The sequence below is a fragment of the Polypterus senegalus genome, chromosome 16, assembly GCF_016835505.1.
Source record: "Polypterus senegalus isolate Bchr_013 chromosome 16, ASM1683550v1, whole genome shotgun sequence".
Lineage (NCBI taxonomy): Eukaryota > Metazoa > Chordata > Cladistia > Polypteriformes > Polypteridae > Polypterus > Polypterus senegalus.
Window position 1 is genome coordinate 101,897,981 of NC_053169.1, and position 15,642 is coordinate 101,913,622.

Below are 15,642 nucleotides of genomic sequence, written 5' to 3' on the forward strand. Positions count from 1 at the left end.
AAGTAGTGTTTCATTCAAAGTGTAGGTCTCTGTTTAATATTCTATGATTATTTCATCCTCTTTATTTGCATGGTGAAATCCTTGTTTACTAACTTTTATATATTGTGGTAGTTTGTTAGTAATGTGGAAGAATAATTTTAGGATAACATAGCATTCATCTTAAATAAATAGCATAAAGGGTTAATAGGTTAAATAAAAAAAGTAAAGGATTCCTAGCTAGCTGCATTTGGTGAATAACAGAAATCGGTGAAAATCATTAATACCTAAAGATAAATCACATAAATCAATGACAGCTAATAAAATCAATAGAGAACACAGAAAATCAAGTCAAATAACATGTATCAAAGTTATTTTTCCTAAACCAAATCTTATATTTCAATGTACATTTTGTTTTTCACTTGACCTTTATTTGGTTTCCCACATTTTTTAACCCTTTGCTATTTCTTTAAGATAAATGCTATGTTACCCAAAAATTATTCTTCCACAGTAATTGCCTTAACGCTGTAGATTTTGGAGACCATTTTCTTTTAAATGCAGTGTATTCATTAGATGGGCCTGCCTTCTTCATAGCTGCATCATCTTGACTTGCATCACTAAAGCTGGAATTTATGATTTTGTTGGAAACTATGCAAAATCTCATCACTCCTGTTTAAACATCTTTGATATCTCTAAACCAATTGATTTTGATGGAGGTGAGTCAGGTGTCCTAAATGTAGCTCTGTGGAATATGTGAAGCTTTATGGAGATGGCATTATAACCATGACAGTCAACCATAGTTAACAGCAAAATGCAAGTGAACCGTAGGGTGAAATGCAAGAGGCCTTTCTGGATCCTGCAGGCTTAAAACTCCACAGTGTGATTGTCAAAAAGGGTGGCAGAAGAGTGCTGCACCAGCATCCACAGGACTGAACTGACTGGACAAGGACATTTGCCATGGGCTTCCACCGCAGATCAAGCTTCAGTGCTGACCACTGTGTGCTTTAAAAAATAATATAAAAGGTGTTTTTTTTTTCTTTTTTTCCTTCTCATGCTATAGTCACTGTTTCTGCAGAAATAGTACAAACTACTTCTAAAGACAACTGTTAACGGAGTTAGAGATGTCAGTTTATTGTATTTCAAGCATGCCAACAAAACTAAATGCTTTGTTATAATAAATGCTACATAACTGTGTTACAGGTCTAGGCAAGCAGAGCACTGAGATAAAATGATCATCCTATTGATCTGAGCATGGAAATGTACAATCGAAGGGCGTAAATATGTCAGGATTTTAAAGAAACAACTTCACCTCCTTCAGACTATGAAACTGAAAGCACCTTTTGATTAGAATTTTATATTGTCAATGGGTAATCTTGGATGTTTTCAATATTAGCATGTTTCATTTGTGCATGTTATGCTGTTATATTTGCACAAGTGAAGGTTTGGATACACATGCATTAGGTTACATTTAGTGTACATACAGTATATCTGATGATTATGACCTCCCACAAGTGTCTCTTTTGTCAGTGGTGTAATACTGCTAAGTATACTGTACAGGACGGGATGAAATATTACATGTCTTTACGCCTACCCCGATTTCCTGGTGGTGTTATGTACTTAAAATGTTTGTTTAAAAATGGCCCATAAATTTATTTACTGCCAATTTAACAATAAACCTATCTATTTTTATTACGTTTTAAATGGCAATTATTCACATGCTAGTTGCATTTTATAAGTCTTATACTAAGAGGTAAATTTAGAGTTGTATGCAATAAAATATATTTTTTGTTTTCATATTCTTTAGCCAAGGATAATGTTGAGAAATTAATGTTACTAACAAGGAAAAAAGCATGCTACTGCTTTAGTATTCCCAGAAAGACACATGACAGGTTTTTTTTATGTTTTTAGCAAGATCATTTTTGTCTTTCTAGTTTTCTCAAATTCTGAACCTTTTACAGCCTACATAAAGTAATAACTGCTATGTATGTATTGACTTTTTTTTTTTTGTTTTTCAATATGTGCGATTTTAAATATGTGATTTAAAATTTTAGTATAAAATACAGTAGTGGTGACTTCATAGAAAATTGGCATTTCTAAAAGGGTCTTGATGAGAATTGCGAGACAGCAAGTTTCACCTTCTTCCCACTAGAAGACACATCCTTAATTATGGTACATCAATGTTGTATTGCGTGTTTTTCACAGATAATAATGGACTCTCAAATCCAGAACTGTAATACATGAAAGATTTAATGGAGCACTAAAGTAACCTATCATTTGCAGGGAACTTGTCTGAATTATTGTTGTACATTTTTTCTCATGTGAAATCAGTTTTTGCTATAATCTCCAAGGGAACCTCTTCATTCATTAGTGGTGAAATGAATATAAACATAAGCTCATTAAGATTTTTCTTTCAGTTAGGTATTGTGCAAGAGATTGTCATGAAATGGAAAAATTCTGAGGATATTTTAAGAGGTTAAAACAGACAAGCAGTAAACGTTGTATAGCAGTGTTAAGTAAAATGACAAAGTACAGTATGTTAAATATCATGGCATTAAATAGCCATTGTCCTTATTGGCCTTGACATTACAATGAAATCTCCAGTTTATTTCTTTATGTGACATTTTTACATAATTACATTTTCCTGAAGTATCTTTTTATTTATTTTGTGTCACATTGATGATGTCGTTGAGCCTGCAGCTTGGCAGCTCCAGTGACTTGGCACAATTCCCAGCCTGATTCCCTGTATGTGTGGTGTTGTTGTGTTTTTTTTTTGGTGGAGATACTGCAGTTTCTTCCTGTGTGGTAAAACCAGTCATATTCGGGTTGGGGCTTTTCATAGTTTTATATCCATATTATATGAACATCAAACAAGCTTATCAATAAGTATCCAGTCTTTATTGTTTGAAATTAAAAGTGAAATATTAGTCATGTCAACCAGAAAACACATTTCCCTTGTTGATATATGGTATAAACTATCTTACAGCTTAAAACAAACTCCATGTTTTTTTATTTGTATTCAATTAAGTTCATAAAGTCTGATATTTCGTTGTTTAGTTTGCACAGGAAACTAAGTGTGAAGAACAACAACATCCTTAAATACGTTTCAACACAATTTCCTTCCACATGTCGATTTTTCTGAGCTCTCATAAACACGTTTTCGGGTTGTCCTTCTAAACCAAACAAAATTTTGACTTCTAACTGCAATGTATTGGTGTGACTTCTCTTAAACACATATATATATATTTTTTTAGTCAAGTTTATTATTTGCTTGTAGTACAATGACATTCATACCTGGATAAACAATACTTACCATGCAGCATATATTCTAAATTATATGGTTTGTTTTTGCAAGTACTCTGTGTTTATGCACAACAGTTATGTTACAGCATTTCAGTTATATTGGTACATGAATGGAAACCATATCTGGTGACCGTGTCGATGGTCCTGTACCTTTGCCAGAAAAGAGGAATGAGAAAAGCTGCTGTGCAGGGTGCCTGAGATCTTTAGTTATACTGTTTGTCTTCGTAAGCCAATGGTTCTCAGAGTGGTCCGTGAGTATATGCCCGGTGGTCTCTGTACTGACCTAGTCCTACTTCTTAGAAGAAATTCTTTCTGATTAGGCCAAATGAAATGGTTGTAAGACACTGATCATGGATCACCTGGTGCGACTTTCTTGCAGATAATATCATCTTTTACATCTACATCACTGCTTTCCTGCTCTGATCCAGTATGGTTGTAGTGATCTCCCACTTTCTTAGAAAACATTTCTTCAAACTTCATGTCTCTCACATATGATCTAACTCCTTCACTTTTTGGGACTTCAATCTACCTTCACATCCTCCTCAGCAGTTAACCCCTGGCTACAACATTTCCGTAATTCCACCTTCAAGGCCTTTTTTTTTTTTTTTTTCTTTAAATGGATCATTGACTAAAATCTGGAGCTTTAAAATCCAGCAAGGTTTGAATGCTAGTCTTAAGCTGCAGACTGTCCTTCCAGGCAGGCAGAGTCGAGCACCTGGTAGGCAAGAGATTTAAGTAGAGAAGACACCAGGTAAGAGGCAAGGATGTGTGAGTAAAGCTAACAAAAAGGAGCCAGGATCGTAAGTGACAGAGTTGCAATATGAGAATTAGCTTGCAACTCCAAAAGAGACTAAGGAGCAGTGCTAGTGTGACAGAATTCTGTTTGGGCAGCGTTCCAAGAAAGACAACAAGACAAAGGCATAAGAGTGGGAATGGTGAAGGCACTTAAATTAATTTGAAATCAGCAGACCTAACTAACGAAGCGCCTTCACCTGCTTGAATATCACATTTGCTTCTGAAATATTTAGCCTATTTACATCTTCTGTTTTCGCCAGGTGAGGCCAGGCATTGTCATGCACCATGAGGAACCCAGGACCCACTGTGCCAGCATAGGGTCTGACCGTGGGTCCAAGGATTTCATCCCGATGTCTAATGGCAGTCAAGGTGCCGTTGTCTAGCCTGTAGAGGTCTGTGCGTCCCTCCATGGAGATGCCTCCCCAGACTGACCATCACTGACCCACCAGGTCAGGCTTAACAACGTTACAGTCAGCATAATGTTCTCCACGGCTTCTCCAGACCCTTTCACGTCTGTCACATGTGCTCAGGGTAAATCTGCTCTCATCTGTGAAAAGCTCAGGGTGCCTGTGGTGAACCTGCCAATTCTGGTATTCTATGGCAAATGCCAATCGAACTCCACAGTGCTGGGTGGGCAATGAGCACAGGGCCCACTAGAGGACATTGGCCCTCCGGCCACCCTAATGAAGTCTGTTTCTGATTATTTGGTCAGTGACATTCACACCAGTGGCCAGCCTGCCTTCTGGAGGACATTTTGTATGCTCTGGCAGTGCTCATCCTGTCCCTCCTTGCCCAAAGGGGTAGATAGCGGGGGGTCCTGCTGATGGGTTAAGGACCTTCTACGGCCCCCCTGTCTAGCTTTCCTAGAGTAACTGCCTGTCTGTCTCCTGGGATCTCCTCCATGCCCTTGAGACTGTGCTGGGAGTCACAGCAAACCTTCTGGCAATGGCACATGGTATTGATGTGCCATCCTGAAGAAGCTGGACCACCTGTGCCACCAACCTCTGTAGGGCCCAGGTATTGCCTTATGCCACCAGTAGCGACACTGACCGTAGACAAATGCAAAACAAGTGAAAAAACAGATGAAGAGGGAAAAATGTCAGTGGCTTCCACCTATGAAGCCATTCATTCCTGTTTTGGGGATTGTCTCATTGTTGGCCCTCTACTGCACCAAAGCAGCAGAAACTGATGAACAAGCCCCTCTGCTACTTAACTGACCTGATCAATAGCCCAGAAATTTCATTGACTTGATGCTATACTCAGATTAAAAAGTGTTCCTTTAGTTTTTTTGAGCAGTATATTTTAAGTTCAGTAATAATGTCTCTGTTTTCTCTTAATCAGAATCACTTTTATTGGCCCAGTATGCACGCATACAAGGAATTTGACTCAGCCTTTGGTGATTCTCTGAGTAAAAGCTACATAATTGACATAATACCTGAGATAAAAGGGCAACACAGAGAATGTAAATATATATGCACCTCCGTTCAAGAAATGTTGAAATAAACACTGAAAAACCAGTATTAACAATATGTAAAGAGTATTGCAAAGACCCTGGGAGGCCTGGGGGTGTGGAGTGCCCAGCCTGATTAAGCTGAATAAACCATGTGTAGCTTTACAAGTATCTGTTCAGTAGTCTTCCTTTATTTCACACACTGTCTATTGATAGAGATCTCAAAACATATACAAATACAGGAACTGTTCAGACTTTCAGTCTTCTCTCGTACAAAAGCCTCATTATAGCCGTGTGTTTTCTTTACTGTAATCAGCAATACTCTGCCCAGTTTCATTGGTGCTTGTGTAATTAAACTGGTCACTGTATGATCTGCACGTTCCACTTCACTGACTTTCTATTTAAGCTTCACTGTTGTTGGCTTGATAAAACCATCTGGCCACTTCCCTTTTTAGCACATTTTCTAGAAAAAATAGGCTTATATTAATGAAATTCCCATCAATATGCACATATTACACCTCTTGAACCAGGTAAGCAATTTTGAAGATTTCTTTTTTTCACTGGATGATGGAAAGAGGTGGGCTTTGTACAAACCTATTTTTATAAAGAGGAAATTTCCTAATGCCTTTATATTCTTAAAGGGAGTGTTATGGATTTCACAGCCAGCAAACACTGGTTGGACTCTGGGTCTATAACTGGATCAAAACAAGTTAGGAGCCAGATCCAGGATGTTCTTATTTGATTAGTCACAAATAATCTTTTGACTCATTTTTGGATCTGTGACTGCGTTCACTGAATGACTGACTGACCTTAAGTCACATCCATCCATCTTCTGTACTAGCTTATTCCATTCATGGTCATGGAGCACGAAGTTAATCCTGACAGCATTGAGCACAAGAACAAGCCCTGTACAGAGTTTAGGGTACAGTCGCACGTGAACACATTAACTATTTAATCTGACATACATATGTTTGGGATGTAGAAGGAAAATGTTAGTATCTGGAGACCTAAGGGGAGAACATCTAAAACCTATATGGCCTTGTTTTAGTGGTAGAGTCCTAGGGTGAACCTATTATCCCTTTATATTCTTTATTGTGTAGAACTTAAATGAATGCCTGCGATCACATACTTTTTAGACACTTTAGGTACTATAGTTCAGCATCCCCCCCAACTCCCTGTTTTACATTTGTAAACCCAGGCAATTACATAGAGTACCAGAATGGACAGAAGAGAAAAAGTTGTACATTTATTTATGTATTATAGATAATATGCCCAACATATTAGCAGAGTTCAAATGAGTGTTGTCAAAATTAATAATACAACCTGGATAATCCGTTCATCTTACTTAGTATACCTGTTGTCTCTGCCTTCAGGTCTTGTCTGTATTGACCCTTAATCCAGCATGCCATCTGCATAGGGCTAGGCCTTTCTGAATATGGCTGTTGAGAGAGATGGTCTTCTCCTCCTTCATGGACAGACAAATGAGCAAAGAGACTTTGCCTGTTGCTCATCTTTTAATTTAAGGAAATCCTGTGGCTTTTTGATGCATATTTTGAGCACCAGCACCATTCTAACCCATGCTTTCCTCTTTGGGGTGGAAGGGGTGTCATCAATTTTACTTGTCCTGTCTGTTTCAGGCTATGCCAGCCTGTTAATGGGTTTTCATTTCAGTCTACCAGGCTAGGTGACCAGTCAGTTTCTGAGATTTTATCATTACTAGTTTTAACCTGTAGCAAGTTCTAAAGTGTTACTATTTTTTCTAAGTACATATTTTTATCATCATATTATTACACTGTCCTTGTGACAACCCTGGTTAGGATTTGAACGCAGGACTTTAGAGATATGAGACGACAGCACTTATCATTGTATGAATGTCCTGCACCTGTATGACATTTTCAATTAATACGGTTGTTGAGATGCAGCACTGATTATACTGTTTCTCTGAGTCAGTGGGCAAGAGATCCAGCAATGTTTCCTCCAAACTGAGTGGCCACCGAAGTGTTTTTTTTTTTTTTTTTGAGGTGCCGTAGAATGTTTAATTTCCCTTTCAGTACATTCAAGATCTTCTCAAACAACATCTCAATTGCAGGCACAAAAAAAGTAACATTTGAAGAAATTCACACAGCCAGGTCACAGAGTGTGACATTAAAGTAAAACTAATTTCTGTACTTTTTAACTATAGGTGAGAATATTAAGATATTCAGGTAAAACCCAACGGTAAATTTAATTGTATTTTTATAATGGAAGCTTTATATTCTAATTTAAACAAACAGTAGTGATAAAGCAAACTATTGTTTCATATGATATATGCTGATGACTACAACAGCAAAAAACCGTATGAAACAAAACACTATTACTGGCCATTATATACAGTACCTGTACAGCACAAATGTCCTTTTGGTTCCATTGAACTGACAACTGCCAGATCTTCCTTTGGCCACAGGGTGGCAGTAATTTATAACGTAAACGGAGACAAAGCAGGAAATCCTCGTGCATGTTGTTTAGTATTGTAGTATTGTTTAGTAGAAAACGTGCACGGTGGGAGCCTTCCATTCAGAAATTAATATTGTAGTTCATCTGCGAGCTCTTCTACAAGCAAGCGTTCACTGAGACTTAAAGAAGGAACAGAATCCTCTGCTTTCATTGCCTTGTGTTATAAAAACGTGTGTTAGCTCTGTGCTTGAAAAGTGGGCTGCAAATGACATTCATTTTGAATCCTTTATATTTATCATTGAACTATTTCATAATACATTTTTTCATTGAATTTTCTATAATCTTTATCAGAAAAGTAATATGAATAAAAAGTTTGTCTTTTTGTTTTAATTATCATTTAATTTGTTATTTAACAAAATTCATCTGATTGTTTATCCATAGATATTACTTGTGATATTCTGTGGAAAACTTACCTAATATCCGGCTCTAAAACAGTTCCACTCCAATACCCTTTTTGGTTTTAATGGAAGCTCTGACGCTGTCGATCCATCTGCTTGAATACTGCGAGAAATATAGCTTCTAATGCCTGATATAATTAAATCTGTATGTTTTTATTTTAGTTTTGGATACTATTGACCAAAGCATTGTACTACACACAGCCTGAAAAAGTAGTTGGACGGTCAGGGTGGGTTATATTGCACTTACCAAATACTTTCAGAATGTGACTGATGGCAGCACTTAGTAATTCCTGTCAGGACTTGGTGTTTTGTCAAATTTATTTTATCATTGTTCATTATCTGCTGATATTAGCAGTTGCCATTTAGAAAAATGGCATTTCTTATTCTATGAATTCCAGTGAAAAGACAACTTTCTGGCACAGTGGAGTTACGGATCCATTTTCGTGGATTCGATTTCCATGCCAGTTGTTATCTGTGTGGAGTTTGCTTATTTTCTCTGTGTCTTCCAGATGGTCATTTCATTCCAAAGACACACATGCTAGTTAGACTGGCACAGCTACATTGGCTCTGTGTGAGTGAGTGGGCTCTGTTATGGATTGTTTCCCTGTACAGGATTAATTCCTGCCTTATGTCTGATGCTACCAGGAGGGGCTGTAGGTCCTCATGGCCTGCCTTTAATTAGGTTATCTTGTGGTAAGATGGTGACGGCTAAACCAAATGATACACGTTATGTAATTTTCATCATTTCATTAAAGCAGTTAATTTTCCATAAACTAATTTTAAAATATTTCTTTTGAGGGTGCATTTCAGTAGCTAGCAAGTCCATACTAACTACACTTCCTGTATGTCAAACATCTCAGCCTTTGGTTTGGCAGATTCCACATAACAATCCAGAGACTTTTTTTAAAAAAAGTTTTGTTTTGTCACATTTTTACACTTATGACTGGCCTTTGTCAGTTTAAAAGTGTTTGAAAATTGAGGTGTGTTTAAAATGAAAACTGTAGAAAATCTGGCAGATTAATTGTTAGGGAGCCGAACTGGCGGTTGTAATGTTAAACCTGCACATATCAGTGTAATTGTAATTGTCAAATGGGATTACTGCAGCCAGGATTATAACTAAAATTCAGACGTATGACCAGTGTTTGTTGTAGATCCTTCAACTATGGTCCACATTTAAATCCATGACGTTGGCAATGAACTCTTCTTAGTATTGTCACACACCAATGTATTTATAGCTTTTATATATTTTCTGAGCAGCAGTAAATATAGCAATTGAAATTTTAATATGATAAAATTATTTGTCCTTGGGGGAAATTTTGCATTTTACTGAGCTTATTAAAAATAAATATATATGCAGTAGAACCACAATTATCTGAGGTAGAATTGGCCGACATTACCTCAGATAACTTACAACTTGCATAAAATGGCTGTGGTCACTTCAGATTCAAACTTACGGATATAAAAGATTTTGCCAATTTATATAGTACAGTATCAATTTTAAGCCTCTTTTCATACATTTAGGAGTGTTTAAATCGGTACTAAAATATTGACTCTGGTATCGATACCAGCTTGCGGAACTTGGTGCCAGTGTAGTGAAACCCAGGCTGTCTAACACTGGTATCCCTGGTGCACTGCCCAATTGTGTCGCACTACCTACTGCTTCCCTCTTGATAACTGTGAAGTCCCATTCACATTGAAGCAATATGTGTCTGTGTGTGTGTGTGTGTGTGTGTGTGTGTGTATATATATATATATATATATATATATATATATATATATATATATATATATATACATATATATATATATATATATATATATATATATATATATATATATATATATATATATATATATATATATATATATATATATATAATATACACACACACACACACAAGATATTATGTCGTCTTTTGAGGGTAAATCAGGAGTCCATGAATTGTTGGGGCGCCAACTTAAAATTATAAGTAGATTTAAAGTAACAAGCGCTTAATGGCACAGTAAACGAAAAAAGCAAAATATAACCATTGGCTTTATCTTAAGGGCACTGGAGAGCGGACAGGCTTCAGAGATGGATCTCCGTAGCGTGGATGGCTCACCTCCTCCTTCCTGGAGCACCTTACTTTTATAGCTTGTGGACCAGAAGTGGCGAGGTCATTTGCCCTCAGTGGGTGTCTTCTTGGAGCTTTGGGTGACACAAGAAATTGAATTGTTGGATATTTCATCCCTGGTTTCCCAAGGTAGTAGTGCTTCTCTCTGACGTGCATGCATGACATGGCATGACATATTAGCCAAGCCCCCAGTGGGTGGAACCAGCTGTGAGGTCTTGGACCTGGGAGAGGGCATCGACATTGGTATGGAGGGAGCCTCACTGGTGCTATACCATGAATTTGTAGGGCTGGATGCTCACAAACCAATGGGTGACCTGTGGGTTTGAGCCCTACTGGAGTGGGGTGTGGTCATTCACAATTGAACTCCTGTCCCATGAGCGAGCACTTTTTATTGTGATCACACTCCCTGGTGTCCCAGGCTGGTAGTGCCTACTCTGACAAGCTCAGAAGGTGACCCTGTGATGTGCATGCATGGCAATAGATGTATATGGCTAGATAAAGAGGTATAAAGAGATATAAATCGATGATTTACAGTATAATGCAGGTTCATTGTTTGTCCTGGATGTCTTTGTGGTACAAAATAATGAAAAGCAATTGCAGCTGGTCCAATACATATATTCCTAAATAATTTTCTTATTACTTTTCCATTTAGTGTTTTTGAGGGTGCCACATAGTGACATCTTGCCCACTAACATCCAGATAAGTTATGGTGTTACAATTTGCAGCTTTCATTACCAAGGCTCCTGATGGTTCATTTATCTTCTTTGCACCTGGATAGTAAAAGCTTTGCCAGCAGAAGAATCTGTCAAAATACTCATTACAGTGTCTTTTCACATTTAAGCTTGTAGTCTTTTATAAAACCACTTAGCTAAAGGAAATGACACTGTTCCCACTCTGTCTTTATGAAACAGCTGGATGAATAAGCAAAACTGGATGACCATCTGCAGTCTATGATGCATTTACTTCATTCCCATGCTGGCAGAGTAGTGGAGTTAAAGCGAACAGAAAAGTATAGGCTTTGTCTGCACAATAAATGATATCACAGTGTAAATGGCAGTTAATACCTAGCAGGTGTGGCTATCCCATTTTAAAAAGTTTTAATATTCCAAAAAGGTGTTTTTAAATAATTTTCTCACATCATGTAAATCAATGGTCATGGACAGGTTGACAGACAAGATTAGACAGGAGTCCTCGTGGTCTGTTTGCTGACGATATTATCTGTAGTGAGAGTAGGGAGCAGGTTGAGGAGACGCTGGAGATATGAGAGGAGAGGAGTGAAGGTCAGTAGGACCACCCAGGACAGAATACATGTGTGTGTGTGTGAATGAGAGGGAGGTCAGTGGAATGGTGAGGATGAGGGGAGTAGAGTGGGTGAAGGTGGAGGAGTTAAAAACTTGGGATCAACAGTACACAGTAATAGGGATTGTGGAAGAGAGGAGAAAAAGGGAGTGCAGGCTGAAGAGTGTCAGGAGTGATTTGTGACAGACGGGTATCAGCAAGAGTGAAAGGGAAGGTCTACAGGACGGTAGTGAGACCAGCTGTGTTCTATGGGTTGGAGACGGTGGCACAGGAGACAGAGCTAGAGGTGGCAGAGTTAAAGATGCTAAGATTTGCATTGGGTGTGACTAGGATGGATTGGATTAGGAACAAGGACATTAGAGGGTCAGCTTATGTTGGGAGACAAAGACAGAGAGGTGAGATTGCATTGGTTTGGACATGAGGAGAGATGAGGGGTATATTGGGAGAAGGGTGTTAAGGATACAGCTGCCAGGGAAGAGGAAAAGAGGAAGGCCTAAGTTAAGGTTTATGGATGTGGTGAAAGAGGACAGACAGGTGATGGGTGTGACAGAACAAGATGATGAGGACAGAAAGATATGGAAGAAGATAATCCGCTGTGGTGACCCCTAACAGGAGCAGCCGAAAAAAGTTTAAATCAAAATGGAAACTGATGGATTTACCCTTACCTTGATGTTTTACTATCCTGGTCTTGTCCATTTGTACTTGGGTCATAGTTTGAAATCCTTGAGTTGAGCAACTAAGTATTTCACTGCATATTGTACTGTATATGTAATTTGTATGTGATCAGTAAAGTTTGATTTGAAATGTAAGGTGCATAGTGTGTGTGTTTTTGGTTTGTTTTTTTTTTTTTTTAACAAAGAAATTGCAGTTAACGTTTCTGGTGGAGTTATTGACAGACTAACAGAAGTCACAGACCTCTAATGTTGATTCCGGGTGTCTTGGAGTAAACGTTTGCTTTTATGTGCTCTCGTCTCTTTCTGTTGACACATTAAAATTCATGCAGTTTATAGATGCAAGAAAATAGCAACATCCTGCAAGATGGGCCTTTTGTCTTTCCACTTGAGGAGGGGTCATTATTAAAAAGTGAAATGTGTAGCCTATTTTAAGCCTGATGCATTGTGCAGTATGTTACTATCTAATAATCAGGCTTTTTATGAGAGTGAAGCTTTTATTAGGCTTCTTATTTAGAACAAAGAGTTCTGCTTGTTGTTCTGCTTTAATGCGTTATTGAGCGTAATCAGCTGTGTTGTTTATTTGATTATATATAATTACAGATCCAGTATTTTCTCCCTTTCCTGACAGAAAAGTAAACTGCACTGGAGGTTCTGGAATTAGCGGAGGAAGACATGTGAAATGATAACTGACTGCCCTATAATTCACGGGTGCAGTGGATCCAAACATCATTTCAGGAAATGTCTTTGTAATTGGCTTTTAATGCAGAAGGTCATAGAAAACATTTCTGGCTTACCTCTGTTAGTATCTGTGCTTTATTGTCATAGGCTGAGTTCTCAGATTGTGGATTACTAGTTTAAAGAAATGGAATGTAAGCTTTAATCCCAAGAAAAATTGAGTTATTTGGAATGTGGCTTAAGTAACCAGTAATAGCTCCGTTATTTTTAGCTGAGGCTTGCATCATAGGTAGCGTTGTCTGTTAGCCTGATTCTGGAAGTGACTTATGAAGTGGTGTGAATGATTGCCTCTGAACTGCAAGAGGAAATAAAAGTGAAGGGGACAGATAATGAGAATGGAGAAAATGAGAGGCAGAAAGGCAGCAGCTTTGCTAAGGCCCAAATGGGGCAGATCGACATTTGTATTTGTACTAGTCATGGTACTGTCGAAGACCGACAGGTAATAAAATAATTCAAAAATATTTACTGTCTCTTCACTTAGGTGTACTTTCAGTGCCTTCCCTCTGTATTCAAGTATGTCTGAACCTCTGCCTTTCTCGTGCATGTTCTCAGACTGTCGTTATTTTCGAGTTGCCTTTCTCTCCTCCTGTCTGGTTGTATTCCTCCCATCTTACAACTTTCCTCTTCTTTGTGCGTCTCACACATGCACTTCCTCTTTTGTCACATCACCAAAGCCAAACTGGCCAATCCAATCCGATTGCTCTGACAGACTGGACACACAGACCTTAGCGGTTTTATTATATAGTACATAGAGGTCCTTTAATAAAACCCTCCTTTGTTATGTTTGCTTAATAGTCTTTGGTTTTTGTTTTATGAAAGATGGTACCAGGTTTCTAGATCATGGACGATGTGCACAGGTGTGGCTGCATGGATGTACTGTGTGTGTGTGTGTGTGTGTGTGTGTGTGTGTGTGTGTGTGTGTGTGTGTGTGTGTGTGTGTGTGTGTGTGTACACGTGTACTCGGGATATACTTACTCAGTTTCCACCTACTTCTATTAGTTGTTGTAATGTTGATGGCAGCCTAAGTAGGTTAGTTCAGTCTTCCGTATTCCCAAAAAATGGTCTCCATATCTAGATGTGTAAACCTTCTCCGTGATTCTTGGTTCTGCTTTCACAGAATTATGCTCAGTTTACCATTGACCTTTGGTCTCCAGTGCCTGTACACTTACGTCAAGCTATGTGTCTGAAAAAAAACACAGACCTACACCTGTTTAGAACTGACAGAAAACCTACCACAGTATTCAGGCTGGTGGGTATGAATCCTTCATTACATACAGTATATCGAGGGTCTCCAACCTTTTCCCCCTGAGAGCTACTTTTACAAAATGAAAATGGCCGAGAGCTCCTCATGTTTTCTAATGTTTATTCTCATAGCTTATTTCAACCCAAACAAACTGAATAAGCTTATTTTGCCTGAACAGTTACAAAATGTTAATGTCCACAACTCATATTTTGTATTAAAACATCACAAAAAATATTTAGATCATCTGCAAGTACAAGTTGTATGTCTGTATGCATTTTCTAGTGTATTTTACACTATTGAATGCTGTCAAAATTTCAAATCCACAGATATGACTTCTTCATTTGTCATTTTGTCACATGTCCAGTTGCATGTGTGATGTGTTTTTGAGTTAGTCAGATGACTGGCACTGAGGTGTATGATGGAGTGTAACCATTTTGGTTCACTCTTCTGGAGTCATTTAAATGTTTGTCTGTCAGTCTTATTGTGAACTTTGAGTTCATGACATTTATGTCCGACTCACAGAGGTATGGAGACCCAAACAAAGCAGACATTTTCAGAGCTGCTTGGTGAAGATTCTTCTAGTTCTCTGGCTCTACTAAGCTCCAGAAATGCTGAAAATGCTGTTGAGACTTTAACTGCACGTTATTTGGAAGGCTTACTAATATATAATATAAATAATCCAATGTCTGTATGTCTGTCCACTTTTCACAAGAGAACTACTTCACGGATTTAGATCAGGTTTTTTTCTATAATTTGCTTGAACATTCCGGTTGATTTTGCAACTTCTCTCATTTCCCTATGTGTTGGAGTTCGCTTGCCGTACCGATTTTATTTGCGCGAATCTAAGAAACACGCAGCCGGCTGGGGGGTGGGGCCTTCCTCACTCACTCGTCAGCTTCAGGGTGTGTTCCTTAACTCCACTTAGCTAGCGAACGAGAGAACGATTGAATTTAACTTTGTTTGATATTTAAAATAAAGTGTTACTTTGGTCTTGATGAGTTTTAAGTCCGGATGTTCTCTTAAGTATATGCCAAATTGGAAAAAAGATTTCAGTTCAGATTGTGGATCGTGATTTTGTGTTAAAAGGATCGTGATTTTGATTTTTTTTTTTTTTGGAAAGATCGCCCAACCCCTAATTTGAGTGATCAAGTTTTCAGATTTATGT